This window comes from Sycon ciliatum, chromosome 10, assembly GCF_964019385.1.
Source record: "Sycon ciliatum chromosome 10, ocSycCili1.1, whole genome shotgun sequence".
NCBI lineage: Eukaryota > Metazoa > Porifera > Calcarea > Leucosolenida > Sycettidae > Sycon > Sycon ciliatum.
This window is the reverse complement of record NC_088652.1, coordinates 11,630,293-11,643,695: the sequence shown is the minus strand read 5'-3', so window position 1 is coordinate 11,643,695 and position 13,403 is coordinate 11,630,293. Positions and strand designations below refer to the sequence as shown.

General features: G+C 48.5%; 1 long non-coding RNA gene across 1 annotated transcript; it reads right to left on the bottom strand.

Moving 5' to 3' along the window:
* Positions 1-1,121: 1,121 nt before the first annotated feature.
* Positions 1,122-3,388, bottom strand: LOC135825750 (uncharacterized). The gene is made up of 3 exons (XR_010555126.1): positions 3,307-3,388; positions 3,068-3,108; positions 1,122-1,478 (listed from the first exon to the last, which is right to left on the bottom strand). It is a non-coding gene; the product is annotated as an uncharacterized LOC135825750 (long non-coding RNA).
* Between the last annotated feature and the right edge of the window lie 10,015 nt (positions 3,389-13,403).

Below are 13,403 nucleotides of genomic sequence, written 5' to 3'. Positions count from 1 at the left end.
CGGACCGGTCGACCCAGGACTAGAACACAATAACTTTTTTAGAAAGCTGCCATAAAGCAGTTTTTATTGCTATAATATAGATTGAATCCATATAAAAACCGCTCTGTGAGCGGTTCTGAAAAACCTTTACTGGTACTGCCCCGTCGTAAAAGTAAGAAATTAGAACTGGCCCATTGTCCCCCAAAATGCGAACTGATCCACCTAAATCGCGAATGACGGGACCCGAACGCACCAGTAGCACGAGGTCGGGAGGGCACAGGACAGCAATTATCATAGGGTAACACCACCTACCGCTAGTACAGTACATGGCCTATAGTCCGGACCAACGTCCCCATCTGCATCCACAGGTAGGAACCTCGTGCTACTGGTGCGTTCGGGTCCCGTCATTCGCGATTTAGGTGGATCAGTTCGCATTTTGGGGGACAATGGGCCAGTTCTAATTTCTTACTTTTACGACGGGGCAGTACCAGTAAAGGTTTTTCAGAACCGCTCACAGAGCGGTTTTTATATGGATAATTTCAGTTCTTTTTCCGTTCCCTCCCCACCCCAACCCCGAAGGTAAACATGATGACCACGCGCGCGATGTACTGTATGTAGCCATGAGACTGCAATAACACACTGATACATACCAGCCCTCCCCGCCTCGCTACCCCGCACACAGATACACAAACATGCGTACACACGGCACACACACGTGGCCACGCACATGCACACGACACAAACAGGGAATTCTTCATATATAATGCCATGCAAAGCAGTGGCCACCGTACTTGAGGAAGTCAGTTGTGAAACAAAATAATTCAACTACAGTCAACTTCGCTAATAACGACTGCGGATATAACGACAATTCGCGAATAACGACAGAATTTCCATGCCCAGAGCAAAGTCCCATCCAACTGTAATACAATCATATGATGGGACTTCGGGTATAACGACACTTCGCGAATAAGGACACTTTTCTGATGCCCCGCCGAGTGTCGTTATATGCAAAGTTGACTGTACAATGTGTAGACAAGCTGACGGCCAAAGCACAACATAGCAAACATGACATTTGCTCAAGGGTTGCAGTTTGCAGACCACGCCATGGAAGCAGCGAATACAGAATGTAATATCGTACAAAGTGACAAGCAAGGAAGTGGCCACCATACACCAGAAACTTGCAGAAAGTCACATATCCAACAGATAGAGAAGTGAACAGCAATCTGGTACAGCCCACACAAGACAAAGCTGACCTGATACTCGTCCCAGGATCATAAGTGGCAGATCCTTTTCAATGCATAACATGCAGGTGTACGTTACACGCATGGACAAAATCTGACCGTGTCGCCAGCACACAATGTCATCACAAGTATACCCCACAACTTACACACATGCACAGTAGAAGCACAATGAAAGCAATGGATTAGTACGATGTGGTTGCTGAAGCATCTTCACACTTCAAATTCAGACTTCAATGTGGTCGTCACAGGATGATATACCTGCAAGATACAAGTGATGCAGAAAGAAAGCAGAAGGTCGTGAGGTGGGACACCCGCACCCGCACAAACGGGTCACCTACATGACTGATGATTGTATGTTCAGGGCTAGTGCACTCACACGCAGAATTATCATATTCGAGCATTTCCCAAACTGAGAAGTGCAATGAAATCCACTTGCATGCAGAGGAGCAATTTTGCAGTGTGATGCGTAATTTGACACGATCTGCGATGCTGCGTGCGATGCAAACTCGCGCAAAATATCATTCACGGAATGACTGCAAGAGGTCAGTGATGCAACAAAGCCCTGCTGATATATGTCTCAAAGCTCAATAAGAATGCGTTTGTTACCATGGCACTCGCATAGCCGGTACAACTGGTACAAAGGTGCAAGCAATTCATGAATCTTTCGTCTCGTCTCCTCAGATAACCACTGCAAGGCTGCGACGACAACATTCGGCCTGACAAGGTGCTTCCAGACAATCTTCGCACTGGTTGGTACACAGTTCACTATGATGTTTGTATTGTCAGCACACAAGTCATGCATGAGACGCGGGTTGCCGTCAATTGGCAATGGAAGGTGGAGTATTTTGTTCTTGGCACCTCACTCGCTTTGAATGCGGTCGACTGCCATGCTTTGTGTCTAGCTTGTAACATGTCTGGAAGGGTTCCACTTTTTGAATGAGTAATTTTTCGAATGAGTTTACTCGCGACAAGCACTAGGGTACAGGGTGAAGGTGCAAGTCATTGAGAACGCAAGATGGCGGCATGCTGTCTTTCTTCACGTACAGTTTGCAAACCCTGCAAATGAACATCGCGTCAGTAGCGTGAGTGAGTACAATGCGCTGTCGACCTGATAACGTGTTGAATGATACAGGTCTGCTCTCGATATAACAACTCTCACTTGTACATAAACCTCGCCAGTACATAAAAAAATCAAATCCCGCGCCGAAACAGCATCACTCCCATACAAATTTTGTTCTACACAACATAATCCTACATAACATAAACCTCGACATAACACACGCTACGGCGGTCCCAGACGTGCGCACTCTCGATACAACATAAATTCACTTGCACGGTACGATCAAGCAGTAGCTGTATCCTGGTATCTAGGCAGTTTCTGAGACCAGTTTGTTCCTACATAACGTAAACCTCGGCATAACGCCCCCTACGGCGCGGTCCCCGACGTGTGCACTCTCGATACAACGTAGATTCACGTGCGCGGTACAATCAAGCTGTAGCCGTAGCTAGCCAATGTAGTCCTATTGTGCATATATTCTGCGGCATTGATGGTATCTGATGTGGATGGTGGTACACCGTACAGTGTGTATATGTTTGCACGGTTGAACCCGCCTTGTAATACCCTTCATTTTGAGGTACATCTTGTATTTTACATACGGTTTTCTACATAACATAACTCTCGATATAACATATTTTTTCCGTGGTCCCAGAGATTACGTTATATGGAGAGTAGACCTGTAACAGGTATACCGTCCCACCTAACCGTATACGCGTACCCTTCATCATTCCTCATTCACCATCGCGCGATACCCTGGCACACACTGGCAACATATCAAGGGATGCCTTACCGTCGTCTAGAGGGGACGTCTTCGCAGCAATGTTTTTCGTCCTGCGCATTCAGTCCGCCGACACGACAGAGTTTACGGGCCCGTTCCAGTTGCAGAAGACATTCGATTCATCGGGCCAGTGCAGCAACAGGTCCGTGGGCACACCGGGGCAGAGGAAAGACATTGTGAGTGGACAAGAAATATGCAGTGGCAAGTGCCATGAATGTCAAGTTCTCATTTCTAATTGAGCTATTACTTACAGTCCTGCCATTGCTCGCTCGTCCTGATTCCTCCTCGTTCGTCTGCATCCACTTCTGCCGTTCTCCTCCCCGTCACGGCGTCAGGTCAGTGCATTCTCATTAATTTCTCAATGGCAGTTTTCGGGACGGGGGTACCGGAAGGAGTTCGCACGATGCCTCCAAAGGCCTAGAGCGGACGTCTTTGCAGCAATATTTTTCGTCGGTGGATGGGACAGCGTTTACGGGGCCGTTCCAGTTGCAGAAGACATTCATCAATGGCACTTTGCGGTACGGGGGTACCGGAAGGAGTTCGCACCATGTCTCCTAGAACGGACGTCTCTGCAGCAATATTTTTCGTCCTGCGCATTCAGCCCGCCGACGCGACAGCGTTTACGGGGTCGTTCCACTTGCAGAAGACATTCATCGATCATCAATGGCACTTTGCGGTACGGGGGTACCCGGAAGGAGTTCCCACGATGTCTCCAAAGGCCTAGAGCGGACGTCTTTGGAGCAATTCTTTTTGCCCTGCGCATTCAGTCCGCCTATGCGACAGCGTTTACGGGGGCGTTCCAGGTGCAGAAGACATTCATCAATGGCACTTTGCGGTACGGGGTACGGAAAGGGGCCTCCTCGTTCGACTTCTGCAGTTCTCCTTCCCGTCAGGGGTACCGAAAGGGGCCTCCTCGTTCGTCTTCGTCGACTTCTGGCACAAAGCAGACCGCTGACGGGGTCACGTGTCAACAAAGTATCAACAACGTGTCGACAATGTATCGACCACGTGTATAGCGGTACACTCAGCGCGCGGTACACTAATTCTCGCGCCATTCTCGTGTCACAAAACTGGAACATCGAGTACCAGTATGGAAAGGCTTCAGACGTAGACAGGAAGCCTTTCGGTCTAACTATACTACTCCCTGGTTTGGCGTCATTTCGGGAATAATTCCACCTTTCGACCTTTTGACCTTCCCTAATATGTTGCTTCGCGCTGTAAGAAATCAAATATGGCGCGCTCTGTCTGTCATGATCATGATGGCTGAATCTTGCCCTTGCCTGCAGACCTCCTGAGCGTGCTTGATTACATACAATAATTATACCGATAACCCAAAGCGTATTTCTTGTAGCTGTGCGGCTCCGGTCGGCTAGTCATGCCTGATTCCGTTCTCTGTTTCTCCAAAGAGAGCAATGCCGTCGAGTCATTTTCGTCTGCTGCCGCCTTTTCTCCGGCGTCGGAGGAAAGGGATCACGGGCTGCCTGTTGATGTCAGCACTGCTCGCTTATTTCGCAATGGACACCTCGAAAAAAATAACGCCTGGATATCATGACGGTTCGGTCACAATATCTTCTACTAGTTCTAGCCTTGGGACACGCCTTGAACATGGTAGGCTAAGGAGAGAGGATTCTACAACATCTTCGACACGAAGTGTTGCAGCGCAGAACGGTGAGGCTACAACATTCTCCTCTTTCCTCTTCAGTGATATGCACAGTCTACTGCCAGAGGCTACACCATCTTCCAGTCTTGGTACACGTCCGGGACCGGGCACACCGCCGGCGACCACACATACTGCAGAAAATATAAAGCAGAACGGTGGGACCACAGCATCTTCTAGTACTAGTAGCGGTACACATCCAGAACTGGGTACAACACCGTCGACCACACATGTGTCAGCAGCTATTAAGCCAGAAACCTTTGTATACCTGATCACCGGTAAGGGCGAGCCGAGTCCACGCTGGGTGAGGCGCTCGACGTGGCAAAACGTCACAGTCATTTATCTATCCTGGCGTGATGATTTTACGACGTCAGCCAAGTACTCGGGGCCAAAAGTCAAAAGTGAGAAGTTTGTACCGCTGTTTTACCCCAAATCCACCTGGACCACAGGCAGAAACAAGCAGGTGCAGGTAGCCTACCAGCTAGAAGAAGATCAGGGCTGGCGTTTTGAGTTTCTACTCTACTTCGACGAGGATGTGTATTTCTCGCAACGTCTGGCATCGAATCCGGCGGAAGTGATAACGAACAAGTCCAGTGACGACGCACAATTGCTCTGGCTGCACAGTCTGTTGGTACGCGATCGACCTATGCGCGCCAGCGTTTCCTACAGGGACGTGGCCAGCGCGGAGTATCCGTGGACCAGCAGGCATAGTCTGGGGTGCATGCAGCGCTGCCACGTGGATCATTTGTTCATGGCCTACCATCGTACGGCCGCGCCATTTCTACTGCCCTACGACGCACACCTTGACGCCGCCCACTGGTGGGCATCTGGGTACACGAAGAATCTCCTTATGGCGGCCGTGGCACCAGCACACTGCAGCTACTACCGTGAAATAATGATTCTCGACGGTGGTCTGCAGATCCACGAAAAGGCATACGTGGGCGGGTACGATTTCAGGGCCTCTAAACAGCATGTTCTGAATTGCCTCAGAAGAGCACGTTGGAAAGGCTCTCTCCTCGATGACATTGTGGATAGTGTTAATTGGTGGCTCCGGGAGGAGCTGGCACCGCACGAGTTTCACGTCCCTTATGACAAACCCTGCGTCAGGAAAACTCAAGGAATAGATTACTCTCAAGTTTTAGGCACTAGAAGGACACGAACACTTCAGTGCGGTAACCTTACCATAAGCAATCACTGAAATGTATAAGAAAAGGAAGACAGATCTTAGGTTAACGGCCGTGACCAGAAGTGCACTGTTGATCGCGGTAAGTGTACTGAAAAGTTTTTAGGCTCAATGTTTTGTTCTTTGACCATCAGGGGGGAATGTTGAAGTTGTGTTGAAGCTGGTTATTTCATACTATTTTTTATAATTATTTCATCAAATTGGATTTCTTTGGATTCCGTATCTCGTTATCGTTATCTTCTCCTCTAGCCCTCTCGCTTAGGACGAGCTTTTTTATGGCAGCTTAAACGAAGGCTATATACCTGCTTTATGTAGGTTGATGCCAACGCGAGCAAGCAAAATAATAATAATAATAAATATATAAAAAAATGAATTTGAAGACACCACTGCAGCTGTACTTATGGTTGATGAAATATGGTGGTAAAGACACACCTGGCAATATGGCGGTAAACACACGCCTGCCCACACACGCTCTCTAAGCTGCACAGTTCTGGCACAGAGCTCTCCTTCTCACCACCACCACCATCAGTTCGCGCCTGGCGCCTCGTCGATGCATGGTTGGCGGTATCCGACATAGCAGGCTGGTACATCAAGTAGCGCATGGCACATAGAAGATGACACAGCAACGACATAGCTCGATTGCGACGTACGTTTCGTCCCCGCTGGACTCATCAGGCAATCTTCTTCTTGGATGTCTTCATACGGAGCTTAACTCAAGCTATGTCGTTGCTGTGTCATCTTCTATGTGCCATGCGCTACTTGATGTACCAGCCTGCTATGTCGGATACCGCCAACCATGCATCGACGAGGCGCCAGGCGCGAACTGATGGTGGTGGTGGTGAGAAGGAGAGCTCTGTGCCAGAACTGTGCAGCTTAGAGAGCGTGTGTGGGCAGGCGTGTGTTTACCGCCATATTGCCAGGTGTGTCTTTACCACCATATTTCATCACCATAAGTACAGCTGCAGTGGTGTCTTCAAATTCATTCTCCCGAGTTAAGCTCCGTATGAAGACATCCAAGAAGAAGATTGCCTGATGAGTCCAGCGGGGACGAAACGTACGTCGCAATCGAGCTATGTCGTTGCTGTGTCATCTTCTATGTGCCATGCGCTACTTGATGTACCAGCCTGCTATGTCGGATACCGCCAACCATGCATCGACGAGGCGCCAGGCGCGAACTGATGGTGGTGGTGGTGAGAAGGAGAGCTCTGTGCCAGAACTGTGCAGCTTAGAGAGCGTGTGTGGGCAGGCGTGTGTTTACCGCCATATTGCCAGGTGTGTCTTTACCACCATATTTCATCAACAATAAATATATACATGTATATATTGAGTTGAGAATTAATTTTGATTTGCCAGTAATCCTTCTGATGATATGGCCACGAAAACGTTCAAGGAACAAGCTTCTATACATGAAAACAAGTGTTGCTATTATAAATGGTGTTTGTACTGAGTACGCAGCTTACTCTATTTATTGCGTTAATTACATTTTTATCTCCATGTAAGCTTTTTAATAATAAATAAACAGTTTCCTCTGAGACAAAAATGCGATAATACTCATAAAAAGGACACACTTCAGGCTCATTACAAATATCTTGAAAGTTTTTGTCTTCACAAGTATACTTTCAAGCCTTCTCGTCAGGTGAAATACAGGCAAGGGAAAAGGAACAGGAACAGTGGATTAAATACAGTAAGAAGGTGGTAAAACAGCGCAAAAAAAGAAAGAAGATAGCTAAGTAAACAGCGAAAATTGCAATAATGATACAAAGGTGCAAATGCGAGAAAACTCAATACGCGTGACATGTAGTGCGACAACAAGACAACACGCACCGCTACACCTTATTCCACAACACGCACGATCCACTCGACCACGGAGGGGACGTCCAGCAAAGAATCATCCTGGTACAAGATGGTCCAACACAGCGGCATCAACACCAAGCAAAGTCACCTCACAATTAACTAGACCACCAGAAAAACAACCGGACAAGACACCTACTGGCGTGGCAGTGACAGGAACCGCATCAACCAGAAGAATGACAAGATCGGCAACGGCGGCGATGGCAGCGACTAAAGCACAGACAGAGGCAACGGCTAGGGTCCACTCGACTAGCCATGTGAAATCGGATGTGTCCACCGCACATGCTGATTGTTCTGATGTTAGTTCTGATAAGTATGAGTCGTCCATTGCTAGTCATTTGTTTGAGCATCCTGATTGTCGTGCTGTGTATTCAGATGATTGTTTTTCGATTGTGTCACGTGTACGCAGTGCTAGATTGCTGAATGTTTTGGAAGCTGTATACATCCACACAAAGAAACCCAACCTTTGCAAGCAGAAGCAAATCAAATTCACACTTAGGCTGTTAGGTAGGTCGTCAAAACCTCGTTAGTTACATGTATGTCCAGTGGTTGTCTCTTGTTGTCGCACTACATGTTACGCGTATTGAGTTTTCTCGCATTTGCACCTTTGTGTCATTATTGCAATTTTCGCTGTTTACTTTAGCTATCTTCTTTCTTTTTTTGCGCTGTTTTACCACCTTCTTACTGTATTTAATCCACTGTTCCTGTTCCTTTTCCCTTGCCTGTATTTCACCTGACGAGAAGGCTTGAAAGTATACTTGTGAAGACAAAAACTTTCAAGATATTTGTAATGAGCCTGAAGTGTGTCCTTTTTATGAGTAATAATAAATAAATAAATTTCACGGTTCGCGTGAGACTCGGCTGAAAGCCGAGTTTTCCACATCTCATTATATGTATTACAGTTATATATTACAGTTGGATGGGACTTTGCTCTGGCCGAACATCAACTATACCTCAATTTGTTGAATTATTAGAGCAATACGCATAGCCTGCACAGTCATAGCTGCTAAGATCCAGACGTCATGACTTCGTAACAAGCATAGTGTAGATCTACATGTACGCGGAGTTTTGCGGACTACCCATCACTATCTCGTCCGCCCCGGGATACCTGATAAAGGCTGATTCACTCGCATCTTCCGCTACATGTACTGTATCAGGGTGAGAAAGAACTTTGAGAAGACATAACGAGTTCGAGCACACAAACTGATGTTGTATTTCCATGATTTCTACCCTGCTTTTCATTGAAAACACTATCTGCATGACCTCCGAACCCTTTGCCATGCAGACCACCAGCACTGATCAGGTGCATTGTACACAATTGTGTAGCCTACATACTAGAACTGTGATACAATCATGGAGTTATGCTCCTACCTCCGAAAGGATGCCAAATTATGCTCCAAATTTTCAACCACCAAATTATGCCAATAATTATGCCGGCATAATCCGCCGGTGCCTACTACTGAGGCATTCCACGGCATGAAAGTCAGCTTGAAAACACTCGATAGCGCTAACCAACGGCCTTCCAACTTGGAAGGTTCATGGATATTAGTGCTAATTCCAAAGAGGGGAAGGCGAGTTGTCATCAACTAAGTACAGTACTGTAGGATACTGGCGTTCGGTTTGTTGCAATTCGTCGTCGCCAAGCTTCCTCTTCATATTTTCATCTCTGATAATATTGATCCTCCCAAGCTGGTTGCTTGCCGTTGTCGAATTGTGGTTTGACCGTTCTGTCTGGTCTTGCCGTCCCGTCTTCATACCAGGCCAGCATTCCATGAAGCCTTGGAATGTAGCTTGTGCTCGGCTCGATGGCGCTCGCCTTCCCCTCTTTGGAATTAGGACTAATATCCATGAACCTTCCAAGTAATTAGTTGGAAGGCCGTTGGTTAGCGCTATCGAGCAGTGCTCAAGCTGACTTTCATGCCGTGGAATGTCTCAGTACTCCTTGACAGTTTTGTGCTAGATTGTGCTCGTCTGACTGTTCAAAAAAAATCTGGTTTAGTTGGTGGACTCAGCCGCATATCGTGTGCCCACAATTTCTATGTTACAAGTTTTCGTTTATATAACTTTTTATCACTCTCTTAGTATTGACTCCCATTGATTTTCGCTATACCTAAGCAGTAAAATACTCCTGCATATTTCACTCTTTAGGGCTATATTGACTGCTGATACTTGACTGCTTAATAAATATGGTTGCGTAGTTGAACGGTGCCTAGTGCAGCATTGTCACTGGAGGTGATGGTGCAACGGTTGTGCAATCATAAAACCGGGATTCATGAGGTTATTGTTGTTGAATTTGACATACGGACTGTTTGTCGTGATAAATCTAATATTGACTCAGTACTATTGACCTCGTACTCAGTCAATATTAGATAAACGAACCAAATCTTGTAGGGTCGCATGTAAACCAAGTGCACCCATACTGTCATGGGCCACTTGCCACTGCCAGTCATGACTTGCTGCTTGGATGGTGTGAGTGCATTTCTGTTATAACGAACTTCGGCTATAAAGAACTAATTCTCCTGCACAATGCCAATGGGAGTCGACTGTATTTTGCCCCCTTGCCTTGGTTGGGCATTGGTCAAGAGACTACTTAACCCTCGCCGTTAGGCGCTGCATCTGCCACCCTGGTAAAATCAGGCGTGGTGGTGGCCTGGCACGAGCGAAACTTCTGTAAGCAGCTGGTTGTGTTTCTCACTCAAGACACAAAGTCAATTACTGTAAGCTTGTTGTAACGCGGATGTGTGCAAACTTTACTTGTGCCATCGCCGGTTTTGAGGCCGATTTTCGTCGGATTCTCACCACTGCAAGTCAACAGTTAATACTGTTTTGTCAAGAAGCCTAGCTCCTGCCGTGATCATGGTGATCCATGTTCGCAGACGGACGCCTACATGTATTTTTACTACATATTTTTTTACTACAAAACACTGGCCAGCAACATAAAAGGAGAGGTAGACAAAATTGGACAAGCGAACATTGACAACACAGGGGAGCCTGGTAGGGACCGGCGGATTCTGCTCGAAAAGGTGGCAGATTCTGCTCGAAAAGCAGTGAAATTGGCAGAACCATACAAACCTTATAGCGGGCAATTCCTCGAATTCTGCTCCATTAATTTTCTTTATCCACATACCAAATATGCATGAAACTTACCAGAAAAAGTACCGAATTCTGCCAATTTTTCTGCCGGCAGAATCCGCCGGACCCTAGAGCCTGGCATGCGTGCCGATGAGGTAGGTCAACCTCCCCCGACCTAGTGGTTTCGGGTTCATCAGTTGGTCTACGCATCAGGAAGGGGAAATGGACAGAGAAAGGGAGAATGAGCATGAGGAGCTTTCCAGGAGAGGAAGAGTGTGTGTGTGTGTGTGTGTGTGTGTGTGTGTGTGCCTTCTTGCTTTCTTGGCCTGTCAACAGCTGACTGTCTGTAACACACTGTTTCCCAAGAAGCGCATCCACATGTACACCTGGCAACACCCTGGTTCACAGAGATGGCACTGCATAGACTACGTAATTGTTCGGCAGCGATATCGTAAACGTTGCATGGATTGTCAAGTGATGCGTACGGCAGAGTGTAGCACTGACCACCGCTTGATCCGCATGAAGTATCGATTACCTGATATTGCACAGCAGCGCTATCACCGTGACTCGCATTCCAGGCCTCGGAGATTTGCTGTTCATCGGTTTAACCGGTTGCCATTTATGAGTGAGGAGGAGGCTGAGGGTGTGTCTGCATTGCGTGCTGGGTACTGTGCTGGTCTTGAGTCTCGGCTGGCTGATACATATGATAGTGCCTCATCCGTGGACTGTAAGTGGAGTGCTGTGAAGTCGGCTGTCGTCGATGTGGCTGGGGAGGTGGTTGGCCGAGACAAGCGGCGTGTACCGGACTGGTTTCGTGATAGTGCCCCGACACTGGAGCCCCTACTAGCAACCCGTAATCGGCTATACGACCTGTGGCTCAGAACTGGCCATCAGAATGATCACAGGGCTTTCAAGGAGGCTCGTGGCCAGGCTCGGGCTGGTATACGGCGGGCAAAGACCACCTGGTTAATGGAAAAAGCGGCGGTGGTGCAGCGGGGACGTTTCAGCGGCAAATATGTGTGGTCTGCCATCCGAGATATGCAGCGCTGTTTTGGTGGGCTAAAGCCAATATCTGTACAGGCTATCCGCGACACTCGGGGAGACGTCTGTGGATCTGTGCAAGAGCAGAGGGACACATGGCACGGGCACTTCTCAGGTGTTTTGAATGTCTGCAGTACTTACGATGCAGAGGTATTCCAGCAAATCCCCCAGCGGGAGATCATGCACTCGCTAACGCAGCCACCGTCGGGAGAGGAGTTGACCCATGCCCTGAGACATCTGAAGAACGGCAAGGCTGGTGGCATGTCGCAGATCGTGCCTGAACTGTTGAAGGCTGGTGTGCCCGTCCTCCACCCACTCCTTCTGGACCTGCTTCAATCTGTCTGGTCGGAGGGTTACGTACCGCAGGACTGGCGTGATGCAGTGCTCATCCCCATACCTAAGAAGGGTGACCTTTCTCGCTGCGACAACTGGCGAGGAATTGCGTTGCTGGAGGTTGTGGGGAAGCTAGTTGCTAGGGTCGTGCAGAATCGGCTGCAAGTGCTCGCTGAGGATGAGCTACCGGAGTCGCAGTGTGGGTTCCGGCGAAACCGTGGTTGTGCTGATGCCATCTTCTCTGTCCGCCAACTGGTAGAGAAATCATATGAGCATAGATCGAAGCTGTTTTGCGTCTTTGTGGACCTCCGCAAAGCATACGACTCTGTGCCTCGTGAGGCTCTGTGGCAGGCATTGCTTCGGCTCGGTGTCCCCCCTCAGGCTGTGGCTCTCGTGAAGTCGTTCCATACGGACATGTTGGCGTCTGTTCGTGTTGCTGGTGGTTGTACCGATCCGATCTCTGTACAAAATGGTTTACGGCAGGGGTGTGTCATGGCTCCTGTGCTGTTCAACCTGTATTTCGGATTGGTGATGGAGCGGTGGAGGTCTGTTCTCAGGGAGCGCGGCATCGAGTCTGGTGTGGATTTCAGCTTCTTGATTAATGGACAGTTGTTTCCCCGTGCAGCTGGGCGACGTCGACAGTCTCAGACTGGTCATGCTGATGATTTTGAGTTTGCCGATGACGCCGTCCTACTCGCAACAACTCGTGCTGCAGCCGACCTGTCCCTGTCCGCCTTCTGCGATGTGGCATCCAGCTTTGGCCTCACGGTCAGCATGACGAAGACTAAGCTACTGGTCGCGGGCTATGGAGTCGCTGCCGCTGATTGTTCCGATCTGGCAGTTGGCAATGAAAGGGTTGAAGCTGTTACCTCCTTCCCCTATCTTGGATCTGTTATAACTCCGGATTCGCGAGCTCATGCCGATGTCCAGAGCCGCCTTGCGAAGGGTGCCAGGGCCTTTGGCTGTCTTCGGCGGATTTTACATGATCAGAGCCTGAACCTGCCTACTCGACGGCATTTGTATGTGGTATGTGTTCTCACCACGGTTTTGTATGGCTCGGAGTGTTGGACCCCATTGAAGTCGGACTTGGACAAGCTGGACAGGTTCCATCACGCCAACCTACGGTCAATCCTTGGCATTTCGCGCGGCCGCCAGTGGGAGCAGCACATTACATCGGAGCAACTACGCACACAGTGGGGTGACCCTACTCC